This window comes from Canis aureus, chromosome 8 (assembly GCF_053574225.1).
Source record: "Canis aureus isolate CA01 chromosome 8, VMU_Caureus_v.1.0, whole genome shotgun sequence".
In the NCBI taxonomy this organism is placed as follows: domain Eukaryota; kingdom Metazoa; phylum Chordata; class Mammalia; order Carnivora; family Canidae; genus Canis; species Canis aureus.
The window spans coordinates 50,658,764-50,682,031 of NC_135618.1; positions in this window are offsets into that span (position 1 = coordinate 50,658,764).

Consider the following 23,268-nt stretch of genomic DNA (forward strand, 5'->3'; position numbering starts at 1 on the left):
CCTATAGTTATGCAAGATATTATAATTGTAGAAAACTGAGTAAAGGGCATATGGGATCTCTTTGTGTCTTTCTTACACCTGCATGTGAATCTTTCATTATTCCAAAAATAAAAAGGAATACAGACACACCTACACACATACATACATATACAGTGAGATCCTACCATACATCCACCAGTGTGACTAGAATGAAAAAGCTTAATATCAAGCATTGGCAAGGATATGGAGCAACTGGAACTCACAAACATTATTGCTGGGAGTGTTGATTAGTACAAACACTTTAGAAAAAAAGCTCGCCAGTTTCTACCAGGGCTAAAAACACACATACCTTATGACCCAGCATTTCCATTCCGGCAACAGAAAAACACTCATATGAGAAGATACAAAGCACTATACTTCATGCTAACTCTAAACTGGAAGCCGTCAAATGCCCATCAACAGTATGATAGAGGGCAGCCCCGATGGCACAGCGGTTTAGTGCCGCTTGCAGCCCCAGGTGTGATCCTTGGAGACCCAGGATTGAGTCCCACATCGGGCTCCCTGCATGGAGCCTGCTTCTCCCTCTGCCTGTGTCTCTGCCTCTCTTTCTCTCTCTGAATAAATAAATAAAAATCTTTAAAAAAAAACAGTATGATAGATGAATCAGTTGGGATATACATCGTCTCAGTCAGTTTGGGCAGCTATCGCAAAATACAAAATTTGGGTGATTTTTAAAATATATATATATATATTTCTCACAATTCTGGAGGCTGAGAAGCCCAAGATCAAGCTGTTAGTAGATTTGGTATCTGGTGAGGGCTCTGCCTGGTTTGCAGATGGCTGTCTTCTTATGGCTTCACATGGTTTTTCCTGGTATATGGATGAGGAGAGACAGAGACAGAGACAGACACCTTGTCTCTTCCTCTGCCTATAAAACATTAATCCCATTATGAAGACCCCACCCTCATTACCTAATCTAACCCCAAACCCCACCTCCCAAGTGCTGTCACACTAGGGATTAGAGCTTCAATTTATGACGGTGAGGGGTGACCCCACAAACACGAAGTCCACAGCACCTATAGCAGAATACCATATAACAATTAGAACAAACATCTTGCAGCTACATGTCAAATTAAATGAATTTCAGAACCATAACGTTGAACAAAAGAAGGCAGTCACAAAAAAAGATAGGCTCTGTGATCTCACTTACATGAAGTTCAAAGAAGGCAAAGAAATTAGTCAACATGGTGGTTATATTTGGGGGGTAACAGTTGGAGAAGGCTGTGAGGGAGAATTCTGGGGTTATAGTATAGTATACTCTTTCTTGATCTGGGTCCTAGCAATGCCATTGAATTTAAGTTTGTAAAAATTTGTTGGATTGTACCCTTAGGATGTGTGTTGTGTGTGTACATTATTATCCTTGAAGAAAAAAATGTTGAAGGACAAAAATGTTTATTCATGTTGTTCTATAGTTAACATTTATTAGGTGCTCTCTCTGTTCTAGACACTGTAAGTTCTTAGAACACCCTTATAAATACAGAAATCCCTGTTCTGGGAGACTCATAGTCTGTGGAGAAGCCACTTATTTTCCTTTTCTTTATTCTTCTCTTGCAAAGAGTTCTAAGTATCAGATAAGATCAGAAGAAACTTTTCTATTGGTGGTGGTTGTGATTTTAATTAGTTATCGAACTAAAAGAACTGCATAAGAGAGACTTTTTCTTGTCTTGTGTGTATATATATATACATACACAAAGTACTTATTGAACTCTAAATCTTGCATTCCAGCATCTTCAGATAATTCCTTTTAAGACTTCCTCAAACTAATTTTCAATCAAAAGAAGAAAAAATAGTCATATGTAATTGCTGCAAAAGAAAAAAAAATCCCCTTATTAGGAAATCTGTAACTGCCTCCAGGAATTCAAAAATAAAAAAACATTCAAGTGAAGGAATCTCTGCTTTGCTTCACATGGACATATCTCAGCTGAGAGGAAATTCTACATCTGTGTTTGTAGCCCTCAGGCCTGGGCGAGCAGACCCCCAGGACAGATTACCCCCTGCCATTTAAATGAAGGACAGTTCATGGCTTTGGCTGTGATTTGGTGAAAACAGTGTTTCTTGTCATTTTATCCATAATAATCCTATAATTTGCAAAACACAGGAGGCATTAAAGTGTGGATAATATCACCTTGCCATGCCAAAGATGGAAAAGAGAATTAATGAGATCAATAAAGCTACTCTCGCAGGAAAAATAGAAACACAGATGGGAAATGGTAGAAGCATTGGCAAGACTGAGAGAGAGCTGGGGACCTGCTTATGGCCCTGTTTTAAAGCCAGAACTGTTCTGAGGGGTATGTGAGCTGACCGGCCTTAATGCCACACCTCCAGCAGAGCCCCACCTTGGCAATGCTCAGAGCTCTGGCCAGGATGCGAGATCAATCAACAGCAGGTCAGCAGGTACTGATAGAACACCACCATATGCTTGGCACCAGGCAAGCATCATGGTGATGCTAAGAAATTATGAAATATTGTCCATTTATCAAGGAACTTATGTTCCACTTTGAAAGAAAGTCAGATGTCCTCACCTTTTTTATACCAACATTTAAATAAACATGTATGGGGAGAGACATCTGATCAGTAATCCTAATTAAAAATGTGTTAAAATTTATCCAAGGCTCTCAAGGAGTTGAACACACTGGGTGGCAGGGGAATGAGAGTGGCCATCAGGGAAAGAGGAAATAAGCATGTGTCCTAATGCATGCATCAGGTCCTCAAAGCAAGCCTTAGAAAGACACAGTTGCAGCCAACACACAGATGGAAAAACCAAGACCCTGGGTTTAATACATTTGCCCCAGTTCCCACAGCAAGCAGTGAAGCCGAATCAGATTGTAATTAATCCAAAATCCATGATTTCTCACTCTAGAATGTTTCCCGAACAGGAAGTGCTGCTACAGAAGAGAGGTAAGCCCATTTAAGAGGCACCTGGATGGACATTGTAATTTGTGTTGTTGTGCACATGTATTAATATTTATAAGAAAAATACATAAAACTATATATAGCAAGGCCCTGATTTCAGGGATTATTGCTTCCAATGAGGCAAGTATTTAAATTAAAAATAATGCAATTTTTAGGGACACGTGAGATAAATCATGAAGGGGTGATAAGTGTTTAGAAAAAAAAAAGCATAAACAGATGCCCCATTAGAGTTTAGAACAAAAGTTTGAATGACTTTCATTCAAGAAAGCAACTGTCCCTATCACAGGGAGACCTGAGAATGTTTTACAGGGACCTAAGCAGGGATTGAGGAATTTGAAAATTACTAGGACTCATAATTGCCCCCCAAGGCAAAGGGAGGTTTCTGGCCATTGGAGAGGAAAGTAACGTGATGGGCACAGTGGGGAGCTAGACTGGAAACACCCAGCATAAGAGGGGACGCCATGCCCAGAGGGTCTGGATCAGTATCAAAAACAGCAATATCAATTAGCATCAGTACCAAAGACAGAAGCTCAAGCTTTTCATTACCAAGTTAAAGAGACAAGGAAATACAAATAATTTTTGAGAACTTAAAGCAAGGGGACATTAGAGTGTCACTGGGTTAGGAACATCATCATCTGGGACAACCTGGTGAATAACTCACCTTAATGAGCATGGCGGCTGATCTGAAGGGCAAAGCAGCAGGCCTGTGAAGGCATCCTAAAGTGCATGTTCCTCCTCCACGGGAGGAGTGATGGTGGCTCCTAGTTTGTCACTGCCCTTTTGGAATTAGCACTTTGAAGACACATGGGAATGAGAAAGGGAATGCAGGAAGGAGAGAGCAAAGGGAGTAAGGAAGAGAAAGATGGCAGGGAGAGAGGGAAAGAGGTTGTAGAGGGGGAAGCATGGTGGAGGTATGGAGGGGAGAGGGAGGGAGGGAGGAAGGAAGTAGAGAAGGATGAAAGGAAGAAGGGAAGGAGGCAACAAGGAGTAGGAGGAGGACTGATCTTAGGTGGACCTGCTTTGCATTGTCCATATTTATTCCTAGTATTTTTTCTCCCTTCTCTGTCCCCATCACCACCTCTGAGATTAGCTTCATGTTGGCACTTCCACCTTCTCTTCTTACTAATTTCCTTTTTGATATTTTAATTTATTGCATTTCATTGGGATCTCTTTCCCTTTAAGGCATTGTAATTAATGGACCAGTCTAATTTCCTTTGAGACAACATTCTTAATTGCTGTAATTCTCACTTATGTCTTTTAGGCATCCCTGTTGGCGCTGATTCATTTTCATTTGCATTCTCAAACTCTTCAATTAGAAATGCACCGTGATCCAGCAGACAGTTTTCCTTCCCTCCGCCACAGTGCCGCGTCGCGGTGTGTGCGAGCTTTAGGGGCCCTGTCTGCCTCTGAATGTCTCATTTATAAAATGAAAATCCTCTTGGTCTTGATGCACATTGGAATTTTTATGAACTTCTGCAAAGAGGCTGGCTTGCTATTATTTTTTTCATTTTTGTAAAGTCAGTATTGTTTTTTTAGTAACTTTTTTGTAGGTGGACTTAAAGTTGCATTTGTTTTCCTTTTTTTTTTTTTTTTTTTTTTCATTTTTAACCAGTGTGTAGGGGATATGGCCTGGGCATCCAACACAGTTTAGGGGCCCTTGGGTGACAAAGTTAGTGGTGAGATCTCCTTCTCTGGGAAAATTAACCCTGGGGTGATACTGTGAACTCACATATGCTCACTCCCCTTAGCCCATGTCCCTGGCAGCCACTGATCCATCCATGCTCCAAGTCTGACATTTTTAGACTATTACATAAATGGTATCTTTGTGTTTTTGACTCTAGTTTGTGGTTATGCCTGTTTTCCCATTTATGCCCACTTATTTTCAAACTATTCTTAACCCTACTTTTACATTATGATCTAATATTAACATATAAAGTAATATAATTGTATTATATTAAATTGTTACATTATATCATATTTTCCTATATTTTACTCTCTGCCACATGCCATGACGCCCTCCTCTCTTTTAAGGAATGTACAAAATTGTTGGGGGAAGCAGGACAAAAAAAAAAAAAAAAAGACCAAAAAGCAGAGAGACAGCCATTAAGGTTTCTACATAGGTTTGGCATCATGGTGATCCCCCTTACTCCCTAGCACTCATATGCAGCAAGGAAGAAAAGAAGTTTGAACCTAAGGAGAGTAAAACTCAACAACAGTCTCGCCTATAAACCATGTGACCTTGGACCATCTATTTCATCTGTTTCACCTCTCTGAGTCTCAGTTGCCTTCCTCGTAAAGTGGGTAATTATTATCATGCCTCCCTCATAGGCTGGGTCACAAGGGAGTCAGCCTATGCAAGATGCTCAGAACCATGCCAGGCACAGATGTACTGTTTCTGTGTTTGCTGCCTATACTGTCCTCATCCTCACCCTTGTCTCCACCTCCACAGAGGTTTGTCCTTCAGTGTCCTACCAAAGACGAGCCCTTCAAAGACCCCAGCCTATAGGGTAGGGGGTCACCTCAAGCACTGAAGATGCATACAGCCTGGTGGTGGGGTTAGGGGGAGAGTCCTGCAGTGTCTGGTGTTCTCTGGCAGCCACCCTGACTTACCTGCTAACATAAACTCAGACACCTCCCCTCCCTGTTTCCTCTTCTAATCCCGCCCAGATGTGCCTCTGGTGTGACCACATGCTCCACCCCAAGGCCAGTTGCACAGAGCTGCTTACACTCAGCTCTCCCTCTTTTCTGACAATACCAGGCCGCTTTGGCATCCAGGGTCACTTTGGCACCTGCAAAGTTGGTTGCTCCTTGCTGGTAACCTAAGGTGGTTGCTTCTCTTTCAGGTACAGCCTATCCTATTCTGATTCTGTGATCGAAGCTACTGGATGATTCGGGAATTTGCTTTCTATTGTATCTTGTAATTACCTACTAGGTGGATAGGTCTTATTTCCTGCTGCTATTGTAATTTTTAAAAACTTTTTAATTTAAAATAATTCTTGAACTCACAAGAAGTTATAAAATGGTAAAGAGGGTTCTTATGTACCCCCCCCAACTTCCTTCAATGGTAACATATTATAGAACCATAGCAAAACCAGGAAACTAAGTCTGCTATAATACTATACAGACCTTAGTTGAAATTTTGCCCATTTTTACATGCATTCAATTGTGTGTGTGTGTGTGTGTGTGTGTGTATGTGTGTGTAGATCTATGGAATTCCATCAGAGGAACAGACTCATGTAACCACCCCAGTCAGGGTACAGACTGTTCCACCCCCACAAAGAAATGCCCTCATGCTACCACTTTATAGTCCCACCCTCAATCCTGTTCCCCTGCAACCACTGGTTTCTCCATCACGATAAACTTTGACATTTTGAGAATGTTGTAAAAATAGTGCCCTTGTATTTTTTATTCCATATTTTGGCTATGCCCCCATTCCCTTGTGGCTAATATTTCCAAAGTATCTAGAAAACTACTCTTATATTTTATTCTACTCCCCATCATCTACTATGCATAACACCCTTCCCCCATTTAGGGAATGTATAAAGTAGTTGGGGGAAACAAGACCCCCAAAATGGACTAAAAAGCCAAGAAATAGCTATGAAGATTTCTAAACAACAACAAAATAATTGTGATAGTAATGATAGCAACAGTAATAGCCTACATGTATTAGTCCCTTTCCTATGTGCCAGGCACTGTTGTAGGCACTTTCTGAATGTTATCTCACTTAATTGTTACAACCCACTCTAAGAAGTAGACGCTACTCATATCTGACTGGTGCTATTATTCTATGGCTAAGGGACACTGAGTCACAGGGAGGTTATGTGAATTGCCCAATGTCGGGGGAGCCAGGCTGGGAATTCAGACAAAATTCACAGAGTGTCTCAAGTACCACAACAAAGAATTCACCTGATTTCCTTTCTCCCATAGCCGGGACCCAACCACTCAGCTTCAGGAAACTTGGGGAACATTCACAAAATCCTTAAGAGTCACAGATTTGCAGAGCTCTGGAAGTATGGCCAGACCATGTGATTCAATCTCCTAATTTTACCCTGAGAAAATTGAGGTCTGGCAGTATTTTGGACTTGAACAGGACAACTCAGCTACTTAGAGGTCTGGCCAGGATTAGAACCTTGGGTATTGGTGCCTTTGATATTCTTTTTTAAAGTATTTCTTTTTCCAGATTTCTCAACATATAATCAGCAAATAAAAATTGTATTTATTTAAGGTCTCATGGGATGATTTGTTCTACGTTGTGAAAAAGTCCCTACAGTCATGCTAACATATCATGCATTGCTCACATAGTTTTATTTTGGTTTGGGGTGTATGTGTGTGTGTGTGTGTGTGTTTGTGTGTGTACAATTAAGATATACTCTACCAGCAATGTCAAGTGTACAGTACAGTATTGTTAACTGTAGTCACCACACTGTGCATTAGATGTCAAGAACTGACCCATCCTTCATAACTCCCAACTTTGTAGATTTGAACACTGTCTTTGAGGTTTTCAGGGCTTGGGTGAAAAGCGAGTTATGGGGCCAGTTACCTTCTACTTTGGTCTTTGTATGAAAGTTTCTATTGCTGACTTTTGTTTTCCTCTCTCAAATGTAGCATTTTATGTGTGTGTGAGCAGGATAACCCTGTCATTTTATGATGAGTCACTAACTGAAGTCAATTCACTTATTCAGTTCATCCCTATTGCTTATTTTATTAGTCAAGGTTCTTCAGAGAAACAAAACTAACAAAATATTGGAATATATATATATACATATACATATATATGTAATATATATATACATATATAAATATACATATATATGTATATACATATATACATACATATACATATATAATATATATACATATACATATATATGTATATATATACAAAACTAACAAAATATTGGAATATATATACATATGTATATGTATATATACATATATACATATATATATATAGAGAGAGAGAGAGAGAGGGAGAGAGTGTAAGGAATTAGCTCATGTAGTTATGGAAGCTGAGAAGTCCTAAGATCTGCAGTTGGCAAGCTGGAGATAACACAAACACACACACACACACATTTCTGTTGTGTTATAGTCACTGAGATTTAGGTGTTTATTTGTTAAAAGAGCTCATATTACCTTGATTATTACACAGCATGAAGTACCATTCATTTAAATCCAATTCGCCTCAACAGCTGACTTTTGAGCCTCTATATGCCAGGCTCTGGCCTGGGCATTGGGGTACAGCACACAGAGCAAAGCTCTGTTTTCTGCCCTTGGTGTAGGGTGTGTGGCTCTGCTCTGGCCTCTCACTATGCCCCTTGCTTTTTGTCTGTCATAACATTTACCATGGTCTGTTATCATTGTCTAATAATCCATCTACCCTATGAAAAGTAGGTAATATGTCTTAATTGTATTTCTAGCACCAGGGTGCCTGAGACAGTAAGTTTGGTAAATGGTTCATGAACAGACACGCCACCTGCTTCCTCATATTTTGCCCCCTTTGCCCTGGTCAGTAGGGAAGCCCCAGCTCATATGCTTTTTTACACTTTTTGGCTTACTGACTCTTTTTGGTACAACATAGAGTTCTCCCCACCAACAAGTCAGATTCATTGAACCCAAAGAGAAATTTTATGCCTCACTCAATGGTTTCCCTCCACCCCATGAGAAAATAAAATATTTGACAATTTTCTCCATTGTCCTCCTACTTTGTTTTGAATTGGACTGCATTTTGCGATGTTTCTCCTACTCAGAAATGATGAATACCCTTTAAACCAACACAGTGTTATTTGCAAATGAACTTAAAGAGGAACAAAATTGCACAGGGCCAAAGTGGGCTCCAGCAGCAGCTTGGAAAAACACATATTTCAAGGTACCAGGCAAAAGGAATTTATCCAATTTAATTTTCAGGTAGGTCTATAAAATTAATAAGTATTCTGACTGAAAAGCATAATTATACCAACGGTGAATGTAAATGAGGAAAGGAAGTATCGTGCTATGACTGGAATATCGTTTTGCAACCGAATGGCCCATACCAAGAAAACAAATTATTAATGCAGTCTTATTTCTCGAGAATATTCGAGAAACAAGAAAGCTCTCGCTGTTCTGCATAATCATCTTTTTGGGAATGTATGAGTAAAGAACAGCAGGCTCAGCTAGAACAAGCAATGGTTTCCACAGCGCTGAAGCCAAGAGGGAGCTGCCTGCCATTTTTCTGATCCAGGAGGAGACTGAATAAAACCAAAGCCCACCTCCCACCCTATGGCAGACACTGTTAGCAGCTGGTCTTGATTGTGTTTCAGGGAGACTACATGGAAGCTCCAGAGCATGAATCATGACTGGTCTAAGCCATTCAGGCACCTCTGTTTTGCTTTGCAGGATATCTGGTTTCCCAGCTCACTTTGCAGCTAGGAGTGGCCAGCCATATGGCCCATCCTGGCCAATGACACATTCTGCTGGGAAGGTCTGAAAAATATTTCCCCTATAATCAAAGAAGTAAAAAGGAAAGTGATCTTCACTCAATGGCCTGACTCTCCTATCTTCATCTCCTCCCCACTCTCTTGAATGCAACCATGATGCCTGAAGCTATGGCTGCCACCTGGAAACCATGAGACAACACACAGAAGCATAAAAAAGTATGTTAAAGACTGGAGTCCATACTGGAATGGATGTGTATCTTTAATGACATAAGTGAATTGATGAACCAAACTTTGTTCTGCCCCCATCTTCTTGTTAGTGAAATAAGCGATGTCTGTATTATTTTGGCTATTGTTGATTAGAATTCTATTACTTATATTTAGCTAAACATCATCCTACCTAATAGCCTCAAATTCAACTTCCTCAAATTCAACTCCTCTGTAATGTCTCTAGAAAGCATCTCTTTCTCATCAACCTCTCTGCTGCTGCCCAGTTCAGACCTGCTCATCTTTCCTCTGAACTTTTGCTACACCCTTTAAACCAGTCCCTTACCCTCCATCCAGCCCATCTTCCACAGGTTTGTGCATCTGACAAACACCTGTTCATTCTTTAGGATCCTTTAGGGCCAAGATCAATCACCACCTCCTTTAAGAATCCATCCCAGTCTTCTAGGCAAATCTCATTGTTTCCTTCTCCTTTCACATATATAGTGCTATTTTCATATGTATTTCAGAGTTCCTTCTTCCTCCTTCCTTCCTCAAACATTCTGTGTACCAGAAGGCACCGGATCTTATCCCTTCCAATTATGGCTGTGTATGTTTCAGTACAGATCTGTCTGTCCTGCTATCTTGTGGTCAGATACTACATCATATTCCTTCTTTGTCCCCAGCACCTAGCAGAGGATCTAGCACCTCCTAAGAACTCCACAAATATTCATGGAGTAAATTCAGCCTTGTAGGCACAGGAGATAAAGGGGTGAACAAGACAGGATAGTCTACCCTCATGGTCTACAAACCCCAGCTGGAGAGGCTCAGAAAAACAAAGAATCAAAGACACACCTGAGCTTTGAAGGTGTGGGAAATGCTGCCAGGGGGAATTTGAAGGTGCTGTGAGGAGTGTGACATGAGAATCTAATTTAGACAGTGGGAGAGGGGTCAGATTGGGACCCTTTGAGGAAGTCACTCTATGTTGAAGCTTTCACAGCCACAAAATGGGACGAGATTATGGATTTTTTTCAAATTGCTGGAAGAAATATTGTGGTCATAGCACAGAGAGAAGGGGATGAGAGGTGGGAGATGAGGTAAGCAGAGGCCAGACCATAGAGGATTTGGAAGACCATGGAAAAGATTTGTGTTTTTTTTTGAATATAAAAATGCTTATTTTTCCATGTTAAAACCATTCAATTGTACTACACATTGTGTACATTTTATTTTATTTATTTTTTGAGAGAGAGAGCAAGCGTGCATGCAGCTAGGGGGAGGGGCAGAGGAAGAGGGAGAGAGAGAGAGAGAATCTTAAGCAGGCTCCATGCTGAGCATAGAGGCTGAGGTGGGGCTCTGTCTCACAACCAAGAGATCATGAAACCGAGGGTCAGACGCTTAACCGACTGAGCAACCCAGGTGCTCTCATTGTGTCCATTTCAAAGTTAGTCACATAATCCCAATATACAGAAAACATTGATTATCAGTTTATCAAATCAATAATACCTTTGCAGCATTTATGAATAATGTACATTCAGCCTATCTAGTTACTGGAATCAATTAGTAAGTGCCTGTTTCCCACGTGAACTGAGGCACACAATGTTGGTCTTTCATCAAATTTCAGTTTTAAAATAATGATTAGTGGTGATACTTGGCTTAATTCTTTTTTGAAAAAACTTGCTCTGTTGGGTAAGAACACTGAGCATAAGGCCTATCCTCAGCATTGAGTGGTTGATGGTAAGTACAATGTTGCACGACAGATCTCTAGAGCTTACTGGTTTTGCTTAAATGAAACTTGGAGCTCATTGATTAGCAGCTCTGTGTTTCTCTTTCCCTGCAGTCCCTGGAAACCATCCTTCCATTTCTAAATTCTGTGAATTTGTTTACTTTAGTCTGCTCGTCCAAGTGGAAGTGGAATCATACAGTATTTGTCTTCCCATGACTGGAGTTTATTTCACTCAGCATCATGTCCTCAAAGTTTGTTCACATTATTGCAAACGATAGAATTTTCTTCTTTTTTAAGATGGATAGGATTCTGTTGTATGTCTCCACCCCATTTTCTTCAGCCATCCATCCATGGACAGGCATCTAGGTTGTTTGCATGTGTGAAGGATTTTGCTATTTGTCCAAGTGCAATGGGAAACAACTGAAGGGTTTTGAGAAGATAGAGGTGACAAGGATCTAATTTAGGTTTCAAGATGGTCACTCTGTTAGCTCAGATGGGAAGATACGGGGAGGAAATGAGTGGAGCTTGAGGGTCATCGAGTTAAGAGTCTGTTTCAGGAAAAGATGGCAGCTTGAGTTGAGGGGGATGGCAAAGGAGCTGAGAGGAACCGGCATATTGGGGAGGGGTTTGGAAATGAAATTGATGGGGCTTGGGATGGATTGGGTGTGGGGCTACGGAAGCAGGCAACACAGTTTCAGACACCCCAGACTGCCTCTACCTTCACCTGCCTGTCTCGCTGCCTCCTAGGCTCCCTTTGGCACAGGGCCAGGATCATTCATCTCTGGGCAGCTGCCAACAATTCTTGTCCCAAGCAGGGGGAACAGGGTCAAAGAGAAGCCCTTTCCTTCTAGAAAAATCAATGAAACTCATAAACCCGAAGGAAAAAAAAAAAATCCTAAGCCTGCCTCCCTTTCTTCCCACACATCTGTCCCAACAGAAAAGTGCATGTGGCATTTCCCAATAATTAAATTGTATGATTGAGAGGAAATGCAAGAGATCATTTAATTCTCCAAAGTCTCTTTCCCCCAGATCATGCTTCTCAGTTTCTTCTCTGGCATCTCCAGGAGTGAGGTTTGTGCAGACTACACCGGCCTCCGGCCTGAGCATGCATCTGTGTTGTTGTGGTTTCATCTGACCCAGGCTCAGTCAGGCCTTCCTGTTTTGAATGCTTACATGCGCCAGACATGTGCTCAGCGTTCACTCATATTAACACAGCAACATTGAGGGGTGCTGCTGATAATATCCCCACTGTAGTGTAAGGACATTGGAGTAACTTAATAAATATTGGATTATAATAACACCAACAAACATTCATCCGGTCAGCATCTACTGTTTGTGCTCAGCTCTGAGAATACAAACATTCTTTCCTTGTAGAAATTCACGGACCCGCAGAACAGGCAGATAAACACATAACTATTTGGAACTGCTATGTTCCCAGTATGAATAAAGTTGTATGCAAATATTGAGTTAATAAACAATTCTTTTTTTCTGAGGCAGTAGGAGAGAGGATTAAATCTAATGCCTAGGAAAGAACTCTGTAAACCTGAAAGCACACACAAATAAAATGAGAAATAGTATTCTTAGCAATTAGGAAGAGCTCCTTACCTATCTGCCCGGGTGAGAAAGAACATGCCTTGGGTGTGAAGGGAAGAGAGCCAGCAGAGGTCCACTTTACTGCCAGGCTCCTTGGCTGGTTCAGTGGAGGGTTTCCAGATGGCTCATACAGATTCAGGCATGAGTGGGGGATGATCCATCTAATTCCAAAGTGGTGGCCTGATGTTAAGAATAACAGTGGTTTCTGAGACCTTTATAAAGGATGCAAACTGTTTTATTAGAAACCATTTCATTCATTCATTCATTCATTCACTCATTCATTCAACTTTGAGTGCAGAGCTCCAGTCCAAGTGCTAATCTGTCTACAATCTAGGCAGAGCCTGTGCTGTCCTTACATATATATATTCCAGTAAGGAAAGTGGACCATGAGCAAATAAAACAATTTGCTTGTTTTACAATGGGTATATTTTATGGTATTGAGTGCTGATAGAGGAAAGTAAAGCAGGATAAGGAGGGGAAGGGGAGGTCTTACGATGAACAGTGGAATTATTACTTGATATGGTGTATCCATGTATTAGTGATTTTGCTGTGAAAACAAAATCCTACAGACTGGATGGCTTAAACAACAGGAATGTGTTTCCTCACAGCTCAGGAGGCTCAAAGTCCAAGATCAATGTGCTGGCAGGATTAGTCTCTCCTGTGGCCTCTCTGCTTGGCTTACAGATGGTGGCCCTCTAGCTGCCTCCGCACATGGTTTTCCCTCTGTGCCTGTGCATTCCAGTGTCTCTTTTTGTGTCCTTGTCTCCTCTTCTTTTTTTTTTTTTAAGGTTTTATTTATTTTTGAGAGACAGAGAGAGGCAGATACATAGGCAAAGGGAGAAGTAGGCTCCCTATGGGGAGCCCAATGAGAAACTCAATTCCAGGACCCCAGGATCATGCCCTGAGCTAAAGACAGATGCTCAACCACTGAGCCACCCAGGCATCCCCCTTGTCTTCTGTTCTTATAAGGACACAGTCAGATTGGCTTAGAGCCTACCTAACAGCTTCATTTTAACTTTGTTGCCTCTTTAAAGACCCTGTCTCCAAATATAGCCACATTCTAAGCTACTGAGGGTACTTTGACCTATGGATTTTTAGAGGGTACACAATTCAGTCCATAACAGGTAGTTAGTGGAGACTTCACAGAACCTGAAGGAAGTGAAGAATCATGTGGGTATCAGGAAGAGCCTTTCGGCAGCGTAATAGCAGGGAAAGGCCCTGGGGTAGGCTGTTAAGTTGGTGAATTTGAAGAACAGAGGACAAAAGCTACTGAAGCTGATTGAGTGATGCTGTCAGAGAGAGAATTGGAGATGTGTGAGTATCGTAGTCCATGGTTGAAATGTGAATTTTATTCTTGGCAAAATGGAAAGGATTTTGGAGCGTTTTGAACAGAGGGGTAATACAGATTGCATCCCTCCTGGTTTTAAAAGACTACCCTGGATGCCATGCCAAGAGCAACCTTTAGGGAGGGAAGGGAGGAGAAAGCAGACTGGCTAAGAAGCTACTGTAGTAATCTGGTGAGAGATGAGGGAGACCGGAGCCCAGGTGTTAGACAAGAGGTGGCAAGAAACAAGGTGTGGTAGGGATATATTTTGAAAGCAAAGCTGACAGGACTTGCTGATTGGTTGGATGTGGAAAGAGAAAGAGAGGAGACAGGGAGATCCAAGTTCTTTGGCCCAGACCACCAGTAGCACGGGAGGCCCATGACCAAGATGCGTAAGACTACAGTGGGATGGGTGTGAATGGGAAGATGGGGAGCCCATGTGGACATACTTGATTTGAAATGCCAACAGGGCACCCAGGCAGAGCTGCTAAAGAAAGCATTTCTGTGGAGAGAACCAGGTGTAGAGGTAGAACATTGAGAATAATCAACATATAAAGAAATTTAAACCCGCAGGACTAGAAGATATGATGGAGGGAATGAATGTAGGTGAAGAATAGTTCTAAGGGATTGTTCCCCTTATCACTGCAGTATTTTTTTATTATTATTATTTGAGAGAGAGAGAAAAAATGAGTGAGGAAGCATGAGTGGGGAGAGAGAGAGGGAGAAGTAGACTCCCCACTGAGCAGGGAACCTGATGCTGGGCTCCATCCCAGTACACTGGACCATGACCTGAGTCGAAGGCAGATGCTTAACCGACTGAACCACCAGGTGCCCCTGTCGCTGCAGTGAAAGCAAAGATGTCTAGTCTGAGCTGCTGATAGAATTCAGGAAGGCTGTGAACTGAGAGGGGAGAAATAAAATGTGACTTCATGTCCACTAACTCCTAACTAAGATTTGATAGGGCCTTCGATCATGAATGAAGGAATACACCACAGCAGTAACAGCATAGCCATGACTATGTCACCAATAGAAATCATAGCTAATTACCACTACAAGTGTTGTAGACATTCCAAAATGTCATTTACATTTATCACTATTTCAAAATTAGGAAGTCTTCAGACCCACCACTGGATCTTTTTTTGTTAACGTGTTAATAAATAAGACCATTTATTACCATTTCACACATTCGTTTTATTAAATATTTTGATAACTGTTTTTTCAAGGAATTAGTTTCTTTGAAATGCAATGTATTTTATGGATTTTTAAAAATAATTATTCTGAGAAGGTTTCCACAAGTTTCATCTGCCTGCCTGAGGGTTCCAAGCCCCCTAGCCCACACAAAAATAGTCTCAGACTTCTGGTTTTAAAGATCAAAGGATCAGCAAAGGAAGTAGAGATGAGCTAGGATCCCAGGCAGGTTTACAAACCTGATTTCTCTCCCTGTGTCCTACCTCTCTTCCTGATGACCACATCCTATTCCCCTCGCCCTCCTCTCAGTGCTCTATGTGAACAAGCCAGAGCCTCTTCCCCCCAGTGACCCTGTTTTCCAGGAAGGGAACAAGTATTTAAAAAGCTGTTATGGTGTCAGACATTCTTGCATCCTACAAAGGACACTCAGCCACTCTATGCTGGTTCCCAAGACTATCCTTACATAGCATTCAAATGCAGGTTTTTAGTGCTCGGGAGCAGAAAGTTGACACTGTCATTGTATTCTTTTATGGCTTACTTTCTTCGAGAAGTATTCAGGTCAGAGAGATCTCTTTAGAGAGCATGTTCTGTCTGCAATCACAGGAGGAATGCATCCCTCAAAGAACACAACATGCCTTGCAAAGCCACTCATAGTGAAATAAGTCAATCGGAGAAGGACAAACATTATAATATGGTCTCATTCATTTGGGGAATATAAAAAATAGTGAAAGGGAATAAAGGGAAAAGGAGAAAAATGAGTGGGAAATATCAGAAAAGGAGACAGAACATGAAAGACTCCTAACTCTGGGAAACGAACTAGGGGTGGTGGAAGGGGAGGTGGGCGGGGGGTGGGGGTGACTGGGTGACGGGCACTGAGGTGGGCACTTGACGGGATGAGCACTGGGTGTTATTCTATATGTTGGCAAATTGAACACCAATAAAAAAATAAATTTATAAAAAAAAAAAGAAAAGCCACTCATAGAGGGTAAGTTTCTTTCTTCTAGTGGCATCGTCTGTTTTCTTTGCTCACTCAAGTCCCTTCCCGGCCCAGGCTGGAGTCAGGCATAGGGGGAGGGGACCTCCAGCGAGAGCTATTTTGATTGTTCTTTTGCAGATTTTCTATCCAAAAACTCGTGGGTGCCACTTTTCCTACCACACCTCTGAAAATAGAAGCACCAGAATGTTCCAATCTGCATTTGGGGCCCTACAGCTTGAGGCCTCCTATCTCACGGATGCCATTTTTGGATGTAACAAATGGCTGAATAGATTTTCTTGGCTCACACCCACTGTCTCAAGGCAGCAGTCAGTGGGATAGAGTATTTCAGAGCCTCAGCCATAACCCAAAAGGAAACAAGAAGTCAGAAAGCATCATCCTGCCTGTGTTGCTAGGGCAAGTCTTCATATCTCATTTCCATAGTTCGTAAAAGAAATCAAGAGAAGCGTTTACTGCAAAACATGTATTATTAAGCTTTAAGAGATGTTCTGGACCAGTTCTGTTTTTTTCTCCCATTGGTAAAATGGGGGAAATGATCCCTACCTACTAAAGAATGCATATATGAGAGGTGGGGATTTCACTATGGATTCCCTTTAGTAGGGAGGGGACTGTTTCTCCTCAGGAAAAATATCTTGATGAGTGCTTAAGAGTTACAGGGCAAGTGTGGAAGGCATGAGCCAGCAGAAGCTCATGCTGCCTAAAGACGTGGTTAAACTGTTTGGTCTAGCAATGGACAAAAATTAGGTGAGAAATAGACACACCCTTTAATAAATTGTGAAACTTGATTTTAATAACTGTGGAGTGAGAGAAGGCTTTCTAACCATTCATCCACTCAAAGGGTATTTCTAAGTCCCAGGCACTGTTCTAGGCACAGAGATACAGGTGTTTGTCTTCCAGATGACTTCCCACACATATAAATGGGTGTAAAAGCATTTGGAGAAATGTTTGCAAACATGAGGCATCAAGGGTGCTGAAGAGTGCTTGTAAGTTGGTGACACAGAGTGAGGGCTTTGCCATCAGCTAGACCTGCCAGGGTTCAAAATCTGATCTCTCAGTCATGTCGCCTTGGTCAAGTCACTATGTTGTCTGGGCTTCTGTCACCCACGGGTTGTTGTAAGAGGCAGGTGAGATCATGGGGTGGAATACTTAGCACAGCACCGGCTCATAATATGTGCTTCCCAGTGATAGCTGTTGTTACTAAGCCGAACTCCCTTACTGTGTTTGTTTCTAAAGAACTTACCCTGCAGAAATGCACTTGTATCATAAGCCAGTGTTATTAATGAAGTTCAACATTAGAAAATGTTCTTTTGTCTGTTTCCCTACAGTAAGAGACAGCATTGTGTTCATCTCTGTATCCTCTCATTCAATCCATCGTGCATTTTAGGGTGCAGCTTGGGTTGTCATGACTGGGTTTGGGGTGCTACTAGCATCTAGCAGGTAGGGGCAGGGATACTGCTAATCATCCTACTATATCTGTAACAGCCCCCCACCACAAAGAATCTGGCTGGAAACGTCAGTAGTGTTGAGTTTTGACAAACCCTGTTCTTGAACCCAAGCATTTTGCTCATCTGTGTACACTCTTATTCATTTGTACTTGCTTTAAGCAAGTATTTATTGAAGCCACACTACGTGTCGTACACTCAGCAGGATACTAGAAATACAGTGGTGACCGAGAGGGACATGATAATGGAGATTGCATTTTAGGAGAGGGGAGAAAGTAATTGCACAAGCAATCACTTAGCAATGACAGTGCAGGTCACCAAAGGGTACATATCCTGGTATGGGAGGTTGGGAACATGCTCCGTGGAAGTGGCACTTAGGCTGACATTTGAAGGACCTGGCAGGATTCAAACTACGACCTTGGTGTTCTAAGCATTGTGTTTTGGGCCACCCGACTCAGCAGTCCCCTGACCCTGCTGTTGATGAAATCACGGTGAGATTGGAATTGCATGGCAGTTAAGAACGTGGATTCTGGAGCCAAATTGCCATGGTTTGTCAACACCTTGGGTGACTTCTCAGTCTCAGTTTCTTCATCTATAAAATGAAAATGAAAACAGTGCCTGCCCCATTGGTTCTCAGTAAAGATTAAATGAGTAAATGTAATTAAATAACAGAAAACATTCACACTGTAGATACTACCTAAGTATTAGCAAAGATTAATGTTAATACTGGTATCTGGAATTGAAGGAGCAGGTCTTCTCCACTAGAATCTGCCCCCCCCCCAATCTGGGAAATAGTGAGGAAACACTTGGCGAAAATGGGCTCATCAGTGTAATCCTGTCTTCTCACATTTTTCTATGCAAGTCCCATCATTTTTGGACTGAATTTGGCCATCTTTATTTGAAAATGACAACATTTGGGGGACACCTGGGTGGCTCAGTCAGTCAAGCGTCTGACTCTTGATTTCAGCCCAGGTCATGATCTCGGGGTCCTGGGACTGAGCCTCGCATCAGGCTCTCCACTCAGGGGGAGTCTCATTGTCTCCCTCCCCCACCGCCCTGCACCTCTCCCTGCTCTCTCTCATAAATAAATAAACCTTAAAAAAAGAAAATGACAGCATTTTGAGACTGGGATTCGGACCTACATTCTTCTTAGACAAGGGAACAGTCGGCATGAGAACTGCCGTGGGCATAACATCAAGCAGAGACAAAGATGCAAAATCCAATTGTTCTCATATAGTGGTATTTTCAGACTCACCTTCATAGTCTTGATTCTTTAAATCCTTTGTAAACTCATCCAAATCCTCCCTTCTGTGGAGCTCCCACTCCATTAAAAAAGAAGTGAAAATGTTATTTTTATAGTTGGCATGAAAATACACTTTAGGGGACTCTGCCTTTTTTAGAAAAACATCTTGATAATAAGCTTTAAGAATGGAAGAACAGTAAAACAGAGATGGATGGCCAGGTCTGTACCCCAGAAATTTTAGTTGGGAGAACTAACAGAGAGAGAAAGGGAAAAGTTACAGAAAAACATTCAGCAAGAGGGCCAGGAATGGCATTAAAAAAAAAAAAAGCCAGCAATAGGAATAGCTGAAATTTTTTTTTAGATCACCTGTGCCTAAAAATCAATTTTCAAGTTACTTGCTACGTAGAAGTCATCCATCACCTCAAACCTCCCTTTAAGACTGTTCCACACCCAAATAAACGTCTTTTCTGAATTTCGGGCTTGGAAAATCAAGGCAAGGTTTCTGGCATCCACATCTGGATGGCGTTGGCATCCTCAGAGTGAGATTAACAGGAAATTAGACCCAGAGGTCATGATAAGACTTTAAGATCCTGGAATCCGCAGAAATCTTGGATCAGAGATTAATTTTCCCAGCTGAGCGCAGAATGGAGGGCTTGAGTCCGTTGTAAGTGAACCAGGCAGGGTGTTCTCTGCTTACTTGTGAGTCACCTGATCCTCTCCTTTCTAATGTTCCATGCAGTGATGAGTGGATCACCGGAGGAAGTAGGTTTATAGACCATTCTTATGATTGTTTGGGGGAGATTAGACATAAAAGACAGTGAAAGTAGTCATTAGGCTCTCAAAACAAAACAAACAAAAGCATAAAAATCTCAACCTAAAAAATTATAAAACAGCCTAGCTAAACCTTCCCCCAAAAAGTGGGAGGGGGTTGTTTCTTGATGACTGAAGCAAAGTAGTCAATAGAAAGGCACAAATGTAATGGCTGTCCTGATTTAAGATTCATTTTCTCTTCCAGATTAAAAAGGCATCTTTAAACTTCTTTGACTTGCTTCTCCCCTAGGCTGAACTTTGGTTTTGGATGTGCTCGAGTGAGTTTTAAAGAACATTCCTTGGAAATGTCTCTTGTTTGATCAGCCTGTGATCAGCTATGTGCTTTTCAGCATTCAACATGATTCAATTCAATCCACAAATCCTAGAATCAGCAAAATTTTGTAGAAAGAGCACAGATGATTAATTCTGGCAGAATTGGGTTTGATTTTCAGTTCTGTGTGATGATGGGAGCCAGTTTAGCCTTTCAGAGCCTCAGTGTTTTCATCTGTCAAGTGGGCATAATGGTACTTACCTTGCAGGTAAGGGTCCTGCAAGGAACCCTAAAATGGGACCAGAAAAGGGATGTGTGCATGCATGTGTGTGTGTCTACAATTGATTCTTATCACATGTCAGGGTTAGGTACCATAAAGTTGCAAGAATACCAATTTAGTGACAAGTGAACCATGGCTCCTAGAGGAAGCACAGGTTAGGGTCCTGTGAGCTTCTGGTCACAACATTTTCATCCAGCAGTCAAACCTTGTCTTATGGGTGTTCCTATTTAAAGACACTTTACTTAATGTTATTGTTGAGTCACTAACATTGAACTCACTCAGCACTGTAACTCCTGCCTGATACCCACGAGTTTTCTCCATGAGGCACATCACAGCCTTCTTGTTCTTTGAAACTCTAGCCAGCACTTCAGCACTATGCTTGGGGACCATTTTAAGTGATGAAATAACCAATAAAAGTACAAAAAAAAAAAAACCCCAAAAAACAAACAAACGAAAAATCCCTCCAGCACGAAGCGGATGGGGAAAATGACCCCTGTTTGTGGTATGGGGACTGCAACAACTGGAGTCTCTCCACCTCCACTGGGAAGGCGCACATTGAGAGACTCGGGTTACTTGCAGCCGTGCTCGAGGCTGTGAATGACTGCCAAGTACCACTCGTACTGAATTGGTGGTTGCAAATAATTTTAGTGAGAAGGTGATTTCACAAGTACAGAATCTGCAGATCATGAGAATCGATTGAAAGGGTGTGAATATATCTCCCAAGCCCTCCTTATAGCTCATAAACAGATCTCAGAGCCCCATATTCAGCCCTAACAGCCCTGGCTTTCGTCTGTTTTCATGTCCAGCCCCTAGTGAGTTTCCTCTCTGACTTTTAAGTTTGGGTGGGTATTTTATGTTTTTACTATGTGTTACCTAGCCTGACTATATGTTTGTAGCAAGAGACGATGCCATCTGCCTCAGCCTAGCCTGATAACTTGCTGGAAATCATGTGTGGTTCATTTTCTCCCTCTCTTACTGCACCTTTTGCCCTCATGGCAATCCTGTTCAAACGCCATTGCAACTCCACCCTGCTCTTCCACTGCGTTTGACCTCAAGCATCTTGGGTCTGCTATTTATGGTCATTGCACCTCATGTTAAGACAACACCTATACCAGGTTTTCATGACAGAGGCCATGGCTCCTAACTCAGATCTTCAGTGTCAGGGCATCAGGCTCTAGAAAGATCTTAGCTGTGGCCTCATACTCTCCCAGAACCAAATTTACCCACCCCTATGACAACCTTAGCCTGGTCTCAGCTCCTGTCTCCAGCCCAGCTTCTCCCATCCACTAGGGTGAGTCCTCTGCTGGTGGCCCCCATGGTTTGTGCTGCTAGCTGACCACAGTCAGAGCCATGTGGGTCAGCAGATATATAACCCTGAACCTCAAGGATGAAGGGATGAGCACCTCAAGCCCTTTCTCCCCTGAAGGGGTCTCAGCCTCCTGTGCCAATGTGCCTTCACCACAACCATCAGTAATCCTCCAAATTCATTTCCTATCAATGCTATATAACCAGTAACCTCACATTTAGTGGCTTCAAACGTATTTATTCTCTTACCATTCTGGAGGTCAGTGTCTTCCAGAGTTAAGTCTTCCGAAATGAGTCTTCCAGAGTTAAGGTCCAGGTGCTGGTAGAGTTCATTCCTTCTAAAGCCATGAAGAGAGAATTGTATCCCTGTCTTCTTCACCTTCTAGAGGCTGTCCTTATACCTTGGCTCATGGCCCTGCATCGTATGGTCTCTTGTTTCTCTCTGCTTCCATCATCATCTTTTCTTGTTCCTCCTTTGACCTCCTCACCTCCCTTTTTTAAGTGCCTTCATGATGACATTTAGGGGCCACCCAGACAGTCTAAAATAATCTCTCCATTTCAAAATCCCCAACTGAATCTCAGCTGTGAAGATCCTCGTGCCATATTAGGGAGGATCTGGATCCAGGGATTAGGACTTGGATTTCTCACAGGGGATGTGGAGAGGCATTTATCAGCCCGCTCACACTATATCTCTTTATAAAGGAGAATGGAAGTGTTGAGGTCATCAAACTAAAGAAGAAATATGTTTATATGCTGTTGCATACACCCTGCCTTCAGAGCCAGTGCTGTGTCCTTGGATCAGACCTAAGGCACCACTGAAGTGGTCCTTGGTGATTCAGAGACCTCTCCAGCATCGGCCACAGAGGGAGCTGACAATGTTTAAATGGAAGGTTTCCACCTTGTATTAGCAATCATTATAATAATATGTCTTACCTTACCCTGAGTCGTGCTGATAAGAAGGTACAGAATTCTAACAATAAATGGAACATCCACAAGAAATGCAACATAACGCATGTCAAGTCTATACAAGCTTTATGTCATTGGATTTTTCTCAAAAGCCTGTTAGCAGACACCATTATGATTCCTGTGTTCTGGATGAGGTATAGCTAAGGATCTTGCTACAGTTTCCCCAGGTAGTAAGAGTCAAATCCAGGATTGGGAGCCAAACGTTCTGACTCCAGAGCCCATGCTTCTAATGACTGCAGATCATTCTGTTGCCAAGTTGTGCCTCTAACTTGCTGTGTGACCTTGAGGAAGCCACTTTCTCACCCTGGACATGGGTTATTTTAGTAGGAGCAGAGAACCAGGTCAGAATTTCTCAACCCCAACACTTCTCATTTCGGGACCAGATCATCCTTTGTGGCGGAGGGCTGTCCTGTACAGTGTATGTAGGATGTTCAGCGGCTTCCCTGAGCTCTGCCCACTGGATGCTTCCCCAGTACCCACATTGACTGTGATAATGACAGATGTCTCCGGACATTGGCAAATATCCCTTGTAGGGAACAAAATCTCCCTGGTTGAGAACCACT